Genomic DNA, 12,187 nt, shown 5'->3' with positions numbered 1-12,187 from the left:
CCATGTTTATACAGATAGTGGTGTAGATATTTCCATGTTTATACAGATGGCGTTGTAGATATTTCCATGTTTATAGAGATGGCGGTGTAGATATTTCCATGTTCATTGTGATTACGGTGTGGATATATCCATGTTCATAGAGATAGCAGGGAGGGTATTTCCATGTTTATACAGATAGCATTGTAGATATTTCCATTTTTATACAGATAGCGGTTTTGATATTTCATATTTATACAGATAGCAGTGTAAATATTTCCATGTTTATACAGATTGTGGTGTAGATATTTCCATGTTTATACAGTTAGCGGTGTAGATATTTCCACGTTTATACAGATGGAGGTTTAGATATTTCCATCTTTCTACAAATGGCAGTGTAGATATTTCCATGTTTATAAAGATGGCGGTGTAGATATTTCCATGTTTATATTGATGGCAATGTAGATATTTTCTTGTTTATGTAGATGGCGTTGTAGAAATCTCCATGTTTAAAGAGATGGCGGTGTACATATTTCCATGTTTATAGAGACAGCGGTGTAGGTATTTCCATGTTTATACAGATAGCGGTGCAGATATTTCCATGTTTATACAGATTCCTATGCAGATATTTCCATATTTATACAGAGGGCTGTGTAGATATTTCTATGTTTATACAGATGGCAGTGTAGATATTTCCATGTTCCTACACATGACTTTTTAGGCATTTCCATGTTTATACAGATGGCTTTGTAGATATTTCCATGTTTATAGAGATAGCGGTGCAGATATTTCCATGTTTATACAGATAGCGGTGTATATATTTCCATGTTTATACAGATCGTGGTGTAGATGTTTCCATGTTTATACAGATAACGGTGTAGATATTTCCATGATTATACAGAGCGCGGTGTAGATATTTCCATGTTTATAGAGATAGCAGTGTAGATATTTCCATGATTGTACAGTTGGCGGTGTTGATGTTTCAATCTATACACAGATTGCCGTGTAGGTATTTCCATGTGTATACAGATTGCATTGTAGATATTTCCATGTTTATACAGATGGTGGTGTAGATATTTCCATGTTTACACAGATGACTGTATAGGTATTTCCATGTTTATACAGATGGCGGTATAGATATTTCCATGTTTATAGGGATAGCGGTGTAGATATTTCCATATTTATACAGATAACGGTGTAGAAATTTCCATGTTTATACAGATATCGGTGAAAATATTTCCATGTTTATACAGATCACGGTGTAGGTATTTCCATGTTTATAGAGATAGCGGTGTATATATTTCCATGTTGATACAGATAGCGGTGTAGATATTTCCATGTTTATACAGACCGCGGTGTAGATATTTCCATGTTTATACAGATAGCGGTGAAGATATTTCCATGTTTGTACAGATGGCGGTGTTGATAACTCCATCTATACACAGATGACCGTGTAGATATTTCCATGTTTTTACAGATGGCAGTGTAGATATTTCCATGTTTATACCGATAACTTTGTAAGTATTTCCATGTTTATACAGATGGCGGTGTAGATATTTCGATGTTTAAAGAGATAGCAGTGGAGTTATTTCCATGTTTATAGAGATAGCGGTGTAGATATTTCCACGTTTATACTGATCGCGGTGTAGATTTTTCCATGTTTATAGAGATAGGAGTGTGGATATTTCCATTTTTATACAGATAGCGGTGTAGATATTTCCATGTTTATAGAGATGGCGGTGTAGATATTTCCATGTTTATACAGATCACGTTGTAGATATTTCCTTGTTTATACAAGTAGCGGTGTAGTTATTTCCATGTTTATACAGATAGCAGTGTAGATATTTCCTTGTTTATACAAATAGCACTGTAGATATGTCCATGTTTATACAGATCACGGTGTAGATATTTCCTTGTTTATACAAATAGCAGTGTAGTTATTTCCATGTTTATACAGATAGCGGTGTAGATATTTCCATGTATATACAGATGGCTATGTAGATATTTCCACGTTTATACAGATGGCTGTGTAGATATTTCCATGTTTATACAGATGACTTGTAGGTATTTCCATGTTTTCCCAGATGGCGGTGAAGATATTTCCATGTTTATAAAGATAGCTGTGTAGATATTTCCATGTTTATACAGATCGCGGTGTGGATATTTCCATGTTTAGACAGATTGCGGTGTAGATATTTCCATGATTATGAAGATCGCGGTGTAGATATTTCCATGTTTATACAGATAGCGGTGTAGATACTTCCATGTTTTTACAAATATTGTTGTTGATATTTCCATGTTTACACAGATTGCGGTGTAGGTATTTCCATCTTTCTACAGATGGCATTGTAGATATTTCCATGTATATACAGATGGCGGTATAGATATTTCTATGTTTATATAGATGGTGGTGTAGATATTACCATATATAGACAGATAGCTTTGTAGATATTTCCTTGTTTATACAGATCGTGGTGAAGATATTTCCATATTTATACAGATCACGGATTAGATATTTCCATGTTTATACAGATCGCAGTGTAGATATTTCCATGTTTATACAGATAGCAGTGTAGATATTTCCATGTTTATACAGATAGTGGTGTAGATATTTCCATGTTTATACAGATGGCGTTGTAGATATTTCCATGTTTATAGAGATGGCGGTGTAGATATTTCCACGTTCATTGTGATTACGGTGTAGATATATCCATGTTCATAGAGATAGCAGTGAGGGTATTTCCATGTTTATACAGATAGCATTGTAGATATTTCCATATTTATACAGATAGCGGTTTTGATATTTCATATTTATACAGATAGCAGTGTAGATATTTCCATGTTTATACAGATTGTGGTGTAGATATTTCCATGTTTATACAGTTAGCGGTGTAGATATTTCCACGTTTATACAGATGGCGGTTTAGATATTTCCATCTTTCTACAAATGGCAGTGTAGATATTTCCATGTTTATAAAGATGGCAGTGTAGATATTTCCATGTTTATATAGATGGCAATGTAGATATTTTCTTGTTTATGTAGATGGCGTTGTAGATATCTCCATGTTTAAAGAGATGGCGGTGTACATATTTCCATGTTTATAGAGACAGTGGTGTAGGTATTTCCATGTTTATACAGATTCCTATGCAGATATTTCCATATTTATACAGAGGGCTGTGTAGATATTTCTATGTTTATACAGATGGCAGTGTAGATATTTCCATGTTCCTACACATGACTTTTTAGGCATTTCCATGTTTTTACAGATGGCTTTGTAGATATTTCCATGTTTATAGAGATAGCGGTGCAGATATTTCCATGTTTATACAGATAGCGGTGTACATATTTCCATGTTTATACAGATCGTGGTGTAGATGTTTCCATGTTTATACAGATAACGGTGTAGATATTTCCATGTTTATACAGAGCGCGGTGAAGATATTTCCATGTTTATAAAGATGGCTGTGTAGATATTTCCATGTTCATTCAGATGACTTGTAGGTATTTCCATGTTTTCACAGATGGCGGTGAAGATATTTCCATGTTTATAGAGATAATGTGTAGATATTTCCATGTGTATACAGATCGCGGTGTAGATATTTCCATGTTTAGACAGATTGCGGTGTAGATATTTCCATGTTTATGAAGATCGCGGTGTAGATATTTACATGTTTATACAGATAGCGGTGTAGATACTACCATGTTTTTGCAAATATTGTTGTTGATATTTCCATGTTTACACAGATTCCGGTGTAGGTATTTCCATCTCTGTACAGATGGCATTGTAGATATTTCCATGTTTATACACATGGCGGTGTAAATATTTCCATGTTTATATAGATGGTGGTGTAGATATTACCATGTTTATACAGATAGCTTTGTAGATATTTCCATGTTTTTACAGATCGTGGTGAATATATTTCCATGTTTATACAGATCGCGGTGTAGATATTTCGATATTTATACAGACTACGGTGTAGATATTTCCATGTTTATAGATATAGCGGTATAGATATTTCCATGTTTATACAGATAGCGGTGTAGATATTTCCATGTTTATTCTGATGGCGGTGTAGATATTTCCATGTTTGCAGAGATGGCGGTGTAGATATTTCCATGTTCATTGAGATAGCGGTGTAGATATATCCATGTTTCTAGAGATAGCAGTGAGGATATTTCCATGTTTATACAGATAGCAGTGTAGATATTTCCATTTTTATAGAGATAGCGGTTTTGATATTTCATATTTATACAGATAGCGGTGTAGATATTTCCATGTTTATACAGATTGCGGTGTAGATATTTCCATGTTTATACAGTAAGCGGTGTAGATATTTCCACGTTTATACAGATGGCGGTTTAGATATTTATATCTTTCTACAAATGGCAGTGTAGATATTTCCATGTTTATAAAGATGGCGGTGTAGATATTTCCATGTTTATATAGATGGCAATGTAGATATTTTCTTGTTTATGTAGATGGCGTTGTAGATATCTCCATGTTTAAAGAGATGGCGGTGTACATATTTACATGTTTATAGCGACAGTGGTGTAGGTATTTCCATGTTTATACAGATAGCGGTGCAGATATTTCCATGTTTATACAGAGGGCTGTGTAGATATTTCTATGTTTATACAGATGGCAGTGTAGATATTTCCATTTTCCTACACATGACTTTGTAGGCATTTCCATGTTTATACAGATGGCTTTGTAGATATTTCCATGTTTATAGAGATAGCGGTGCAGATATTTCCATGTTTATACAGATTGCGGTGTATATATTTCCATGTTTATACAGATCGTGGTGTAGATATTTCCATGTTTACAGATACCGGTGTAGATATTTCCATGTTTATACAGAGCGCGGTGTAGATATTTCCATGTTTATAGAGATAGCAGTGTAGATATTTCCAAGTTCGTACAGATGGCGGTGTTGATGTTTCCATCTATACACAGATTGCCGTGTACGTATTTCCATGTGTATACAGAAGGCATTGTAGGTATTTCCATGTTTATACAGATGGTGGTGTAGATATTTCCATGTTTACACAGATGACTGTATAGATATTTCCATGTTTATACAGATCGCGGTGTAGATATTTCCATGTTTATACAGATAGCGGTGCAGATATTTCCATGTTTATACAGATAGGTGTGTTGATATTTCCATGTTTATAGAGATGGCGGTGTAGATATTTCCATGTGTATACAGATCACGTTGTAGATATTTCCTTGTTTATACAAATAACGGTGTAGTTATTTCCATGTATATACAGATAGCGGTGTAGATATTTCCTTGTTTGTACAAATAGCACTGTAGATATTTCCATGTTTATAGAAACAGCGGTGTAGGTATTTCCATGTTTATACAGATAGCGGTGCAGATATTTCCATGTTTATACAAATGCATATGCAGATATTTCCATATTTATACAGAGGGCTGTGTAGATAATTCTATGTTTATACAGATGGCAGTGTAGATATTTAAATGTTCCTACACATGACTTTGTAAGTATTTCCAAGTTTATACAGATGACTTTGTAGATATTTCCATGTTTATAGAGATAGCGGTGCAGATATTTCCATGTTTATACCTGTAGCGGTGTAAGTATTTCCATGTGTATACAGATGGCATTGTAGATATTTCCATGTTTATACAGATGTTGGTGTAGATATTTCCATGTTTACACAGATGACTGTATAGCTATTTCCATGTTTATACCGATGGCGGTGTAGACATTTCCATGTTTATAGAGATAGCTGTGTAGATATTTCCATATTTATACAGATTATGATGTAGAAATTTCCATGTTTCTACAGATAGCGGTGTGAATATTTCCATGTTTATACAGACCACGATGTAGATATTTCCATGTTTATACAGATCACGATGTAGTTATTTCCATGTTTATAGAGATAGCGGTGTAGATATTTCCATGTTTATATGTATAGCGGAGTAGATATTTCCATGTTTATAAAGACCGCGGTGTAGATATTTCCATGTTTATACAGATAGCGGTGCAGATATTTCCATGTTTGTACAGATGGCCGTGTTGATATTTCCATTTATACACAGATGACCGTGTAGATATTTCTATGTTTATACAGATGGCGGCGCAGATATTTCTATGGATATGTAGATGGTGGTGTAGATATTTCCATGTATATACAGATACCGCTGTACTTATTTCCATGTTTATATAGAGAGCGGTTTAGATATTTCCTTGTATGTACACATGGCTCTGTAGATATTTCCATGTTTATACTGATGGCGGTGTAGATATTTCCATGTTTATACAGATAGCTTTGTAAGTATTTCCATCTTTATACAGATGGTGGTGTAGATATTTCGATGTTTATAGAGACAGCACTGGAGATATTTCCATGTTTACACAGATAGCGGTGTAGGTTTTTCCAGGTTTATATAGATAGCGGTGTAGATATTTCCATGTATATACACATAGCTGTGTAGATATTTCCATGTTTATACAGATCGCTGTGTTGATATTACCATGTTTATAGGGATAGCGGTGTAAATATTTCCACATTGATACAGATTGCGGTGTAGTTATTAGCATGTTTATACAGATAGCGGTGTAGATATTTTCGTGTATAAACAGATGTCTGTGTATATATTTCCAGGTTTAAACAGATTGCGGTGTAGATATTTCCTTGTTTATACGAATAGCGGTGTAGGTATTTCCATGTTTATACAGATAGCGGTGTAGATATTTCCATGTTTATACAGATAGCGGTGTAGATATTTCTATGTATATACAGATGGCTGTGTAGATATTTCCATGTTTATACAGGTGGCTGTGTAATTATTTCCATGTTTATACAGGTGACTTTGTAGGTATTTCCATGTTTATACAGATGGTTGTGTAGGTGTTTCCATGTTTATAGAGATAGCTGTGCAGATATTTCCATGTTTATACAGATAGCGGTTTAGATATTTCAATGTTTATACAGATAGCGGTGTAGATATTTCTATGTATATACAGATGGCTGTGTAGATATTTCCATGTTTATACAGATGGCTGTGTAGTTATTTCCATGTTTATACAGGTGACTTTGTAGGCATTTCCATGTTTATACAGATGGTGGTGTAGGTATTTCCATGTTTATAGAGTTAGCTGTGCAGATATTTCCATGTTTATACAGATAACGGTGTAGATATTTCCATGTTTATACAGAACACGGTGTAGATATTTCTATGTTTATACAGACAGCAGTGGAGTTATTTCCATGTTTATACGCATATCGGTGTACATATTTCTATGTTTATAGAGACAGTGGTGTTGGTATTTACATGTTTATACAGATAGCGGTGCAGATATTTCCATGTTTATACAGATGCCTATGCAGATATTTCCATATTTATACAGAGGGCTGTGTAGATATTTCCATGTTTATACAGATGGCAGTGTAGATATTTCCATATTCCTACACATAACTGTGTAGGTATTTCCATGTTTATACAGATGGCTTTGTAGATATTTCCATGTTTATAGAGATAGCAGTGTAGATATTTCCATGTTTATACAGATAGTGGTGTAGATATTTCCATGTTTATACATAACGCGGTGTAGATATTTCCATGTTTTTACAGATAGAAGTGCAGATATTTCCATGTTTGTACAGATGGCGGCAGAGATATTTCTATGGATATGTAGATGGCGGTGTAGATATTTCCATGTTTATACAGATCACGGTGTAGATATTTCCATGTTTATACAGATCACGGTGTAGATATTTCCGTGTTTATACAAATCATGGTGTAGATATTTCCATGTTTATACAGATCGCGGTGTTGATATTACCATGTTTATAGGGATAGCAGTGCAAATATTTCCACATTTATACAGATAGCGGTGTAGTTATTAGCATGATTATACAGATAGCGGTGTAGATAATTCCATGTATAAACAGATGTCTGTGTATATATTTCCATGTTTAAACAGATGGCGGTGTAGATATTTCCTTGTTTATAGAAATAGCGGTGTAGATATTTCCATGTTTATACAGATAGCGGTGTAGATATTTCCATGTATATACCGATGGCTGTTTAGATATTTCCATGTATATACAGATGGCTGTGTAGATATTTCCATGTTTATACAGATGGCTGTTTAGATATTTTCATGTTTATACAGATGACTTTGTAGTTATTTCCATGTTTATACAGATGGCGGTGTAGATATTTCCATGCTTGTAGAGATAGCTGTGTATATATTTCCATGTTTACACAGATAGCGGTTTAGATATTTCCATGTTTATACAGATCGCGGTGTAGATATTTCCATGTTTATACAGATCGCTGTGTAGATATTTCCATGTTTATACAGATAGCGTTGTAGATATTTCCACGCTTATACAGATGGCGGTGTAGATATTTCCATCTTTCTACAGATGGCAGTGTAGATATTTCCAAGTTTATAGAGATGGCGATGTAGGTATTTCCATGTTTATATAGATGGCAGTGTAGATATTTTCTTGTTTATGTAGATGGCGTTGTAGATACCTCCATGTTTAAAAAGATGTCGGTGTGTATATTTCCATGTTGATGGAGATAGCGGTGTAGATATTTCCATGTTTATAGAGATAGCGGTGTAGTTATTTCCATGTTTATAGAGATAGCGGTGTAGATATTTTCATATGTATAGTGCAATTGGTGTAGGTATTTCTATGTTTATAGAGATAGCAGTGTAGACATTTCCATATTTATACAGGTAGCGGTGTAGGTATTTCCATGTTTATACAGATGGCGGTGTAGATATTTCCATCTTTCTACAAATGGCTGTGTAGATATTTCCATGTTTATAGAGATGGCAGTGTAGATATTTCCATGTTTATATAGATGTCAGTGTAGATATTTTCTTGTTTATGTAGATGGCGTTGTAGATACCTACATGTTTAAAAAGATGGCGGTGTGTATATTTCCATGTTGATGGAGATAGCGGTGTAGATATTTCCATGTTTATAGAGATAGCGGTGTAGTTATTTCCATGTTTCTACAGATGACTGTGTAGACATTTCCATGTTTGTACAGATGGCAGTGTAGATATTTCCATGTGTATAGAGAAAACGGTGTAGATATTTTCATGTTTATACATATTGCGGTGGATATTTGTCCATGTTTATACAGATAGCAATGGAGATATTTCCAGGTTAATACACATAGCGGTGTAGATAAGTCCATGTTTATACAGATAGCGGTGTAGATATTTCCATGTTTATACAGATGGCTGTGCCGATATTTCCATGTTTATACAGAGTTCTCTGTAGATATTTCCATGTTTATATAGATGACAGTGTAGATATTTCCAGGTTTATACAGATGACTGTGTAGATATTTCCGTGTTAATACAGATGGCGGTGTAGATATTTCCATGTTTATAGAGATAGCGGTGTAGATATTTCCATATTTATACAGATAACGATGTAGAAATTTCCAAGTTTCTACAGATAGCGGTGTAAATATTTCCACGTTTATACAGATCACGATGTAGATATTTCCATGTTTATAGAGATAGCGGTGTAGATATTTCCATGTTTATATAGATGGCAGTGTAGATATTTTCTTGTTTATGTAGATGGCGTTGTAGATACCTCCATGTTTAAAAAGATGTCGGTGTGTATATTTCCATGTTGATGGAGATAGCGGTGTAGATATTTCCATGTTTATAGAGATAGCGGTGTAGATATTTCCATGTTTATAGAGATAGCGGTGTAGATATTTCCATGTATCTACAGATGACTGTGTAGATATTCCCATGTTTGTACAGATGGCAGTGTAGATATTTCCATGTGTATAGAGATAACGGTGTAGATATTTTCATGTTTATACATATTGCGGTGGATATTTGTCCATGTTTATACAGATAGCAATGGAGATATTTCCAGGTTAATACACATAGCGGTGTAGATAATTCCATGTTTATACAGATAGCGGTGTAGATATTTCCATGTTTATACAGATGGCTGTGCCGATATTTCCATGTTTATACAGAGTTCTCTGTAGATATTTCCATGTTTATATAGATGACAGTGTAGATATTTCCATGTTTATACAGATGGCTGTGTAGATATTTCCATGTTTATACAGATAACTTTGTAAGTGTTTCCATGTTTATACAGATGGCGGTGTAGATATTTCGATGTTTATAGAGATAGTAATGGAGATATTTCCTTGTTTATACTGATAGCGTTGTAGATATTTCCATGTTTATACTGATCACGGTGTAGATATTTCCATGTTTATAGAGATGGCGGTGTAGATATTTCCATGTTCATAGAGATAGCGGTGTTGATTTTTCCATGTTTATAGAGATTGCTGTGTGGATATTTCCATGTTTATACAGATAGGGGTGTAGATATTTCCATGTTTATAGAGATGTCGGTGTAGATATTTCCATGGTTATGCAGATAACGGTGTAGTTATTTCCATGTTTATACAGATCGCGGTGTAGATATTTCCATGTTTATACAGATCATGGTGTAAATATTTCCATGTTTATACAGATCGCTGTGTTGATATTACCATGTTTATAGGGATAGCGGTGCAAATATTTTCACATTTATACAGATAGCGGTGTAGTTAGCATGTTTATACAGATAGCGGTGTAGATATTTCCATGTATAAACAGATGTCTGTGTATATATTTCCATGTTTAAACAGATGGTGGTGTAGATATTTCCTTGTTTATACGAATAGCGGTGTAGTTATTTCCATGTTTATACAGATAGCGGTGTAGATATTTCTATGTATATGCAGATGGCTGTGTAGATATTTCCATGTTTATACAGATGGCTGTGTAGATATTTCCATGTTTATACAGATGACTGTACGTATTAACATGTTCATACAGATGGCGGTGTAGGTATTTCCATGTTTATTGAGATAGATGTGCAGATATTTCCATGTTTATACAGATAACGGTGTAGATATTTCCATGTTTATACAGATCGCGGTGTAGATATTTCCATGTTTATACAGACAGCAGTGGAGTTATTTACATGTTTATACACATAGCGGTGTACATATTTCCATGTTTATAGAGACAGCGGTGTTGGTATTTCCATGTTTATACAGATGGCGGTGCAGGTATTTCCATGTTTATACAGATGCCAATGCAGATATTTCCATATTTATAAAGAGGGCTGTGTAGACATTTCCATGTTTATACAGATGGCAGTGTAGATATTTCCATGTTCCTACACATAACTGTGTAGGTATTTCCATGTTTATACAGATGGCTTTGTAGATATTTCCGTGTTTATAGAGATAGCGGTGTAGATATTTCCATGTTTATACAGATAGCGGTGTAGATATTTCCATCTTTACAGATATAGCGGTAAAGATATTTCCATCTTTGCACAGATTGCGGTGTAGACATTGCAAACTTCACACAGATAGCGGTGTAGATATTTCCAAGTTTACACAGATAGCTGTGTCGATATTTCCATGTTTACAGAGATATCATTGTAGATATTTCCATGTCTATACAGATAGCGGTGTAGTTATTTACTTGTTGATACAGATAGCGGTGTAGATATTTTCAGGGTTATACAGATAGTGGTGTAGATATTTCCACGTTTTACAGTTAGCTGTGTAGATATTTCCCTGTTTACACAGATAGCATTGTAAATATTTCCATGTTTACCCAGATAGCGTTGTAGATATTTCCATGCTTACACAGATTGCGGTGTAGATATTTCCAAGTTTACACAGATAGCTGTGTAGATATTTCCATGTTTACATAGATAGCGTTGTAGATATTTCATTGTTTATAGAGATAGCGGTGTAGGTATTTCCATGTTTTTAAAGATACCGGTGTAGTTATTTCCGTGTTTATAAAGATAGCAGTGGAGATAATTCCATGTTTATACAGATAGCTTTGTAGATATTTCCATGTTTATACAGATGGCGGTGTAGATATTTCCATGTTTATAGAGATGGCGGTGTAGATATTTCCATGTTCATAGAGATAGCGGTGATGCTATATCCATGTTCATAGACATAGCAGTGAGGATATTTCCAAGTTTATACAGATAGCTGTGTAGATATTTCCATTTTTATAGAGATAGCGGTTTTGATATTTCATATTTATACAGATGGCGGTGTAGATATTTCCATGTTTATACAGATTGCGGTGTAGATATTTCGATGTTTATACAGATAGCGGTGTAGATATTTCCACGTTTAT

This window comes from Pan paniscus, chromosome 5 (genome assembly GCF_029289425.2).
Source record: "Pan paniscus chromosome 5, NHGRI_mPanPan1-v2.0_pri, whole genome shotgun sequence".
In the NCBI taxonomy this organism is placed as follows: domain Eukaryota; kingdom Metazoa; phylum Chordata; class Mammalia; order Primates; family Hominidae; genus Pan; species Pan paniscus.
The sequence above is the reverse complement of the archived record's forward strand: the minus strand, read 5'-3'. Positions refer to the sequence as shown.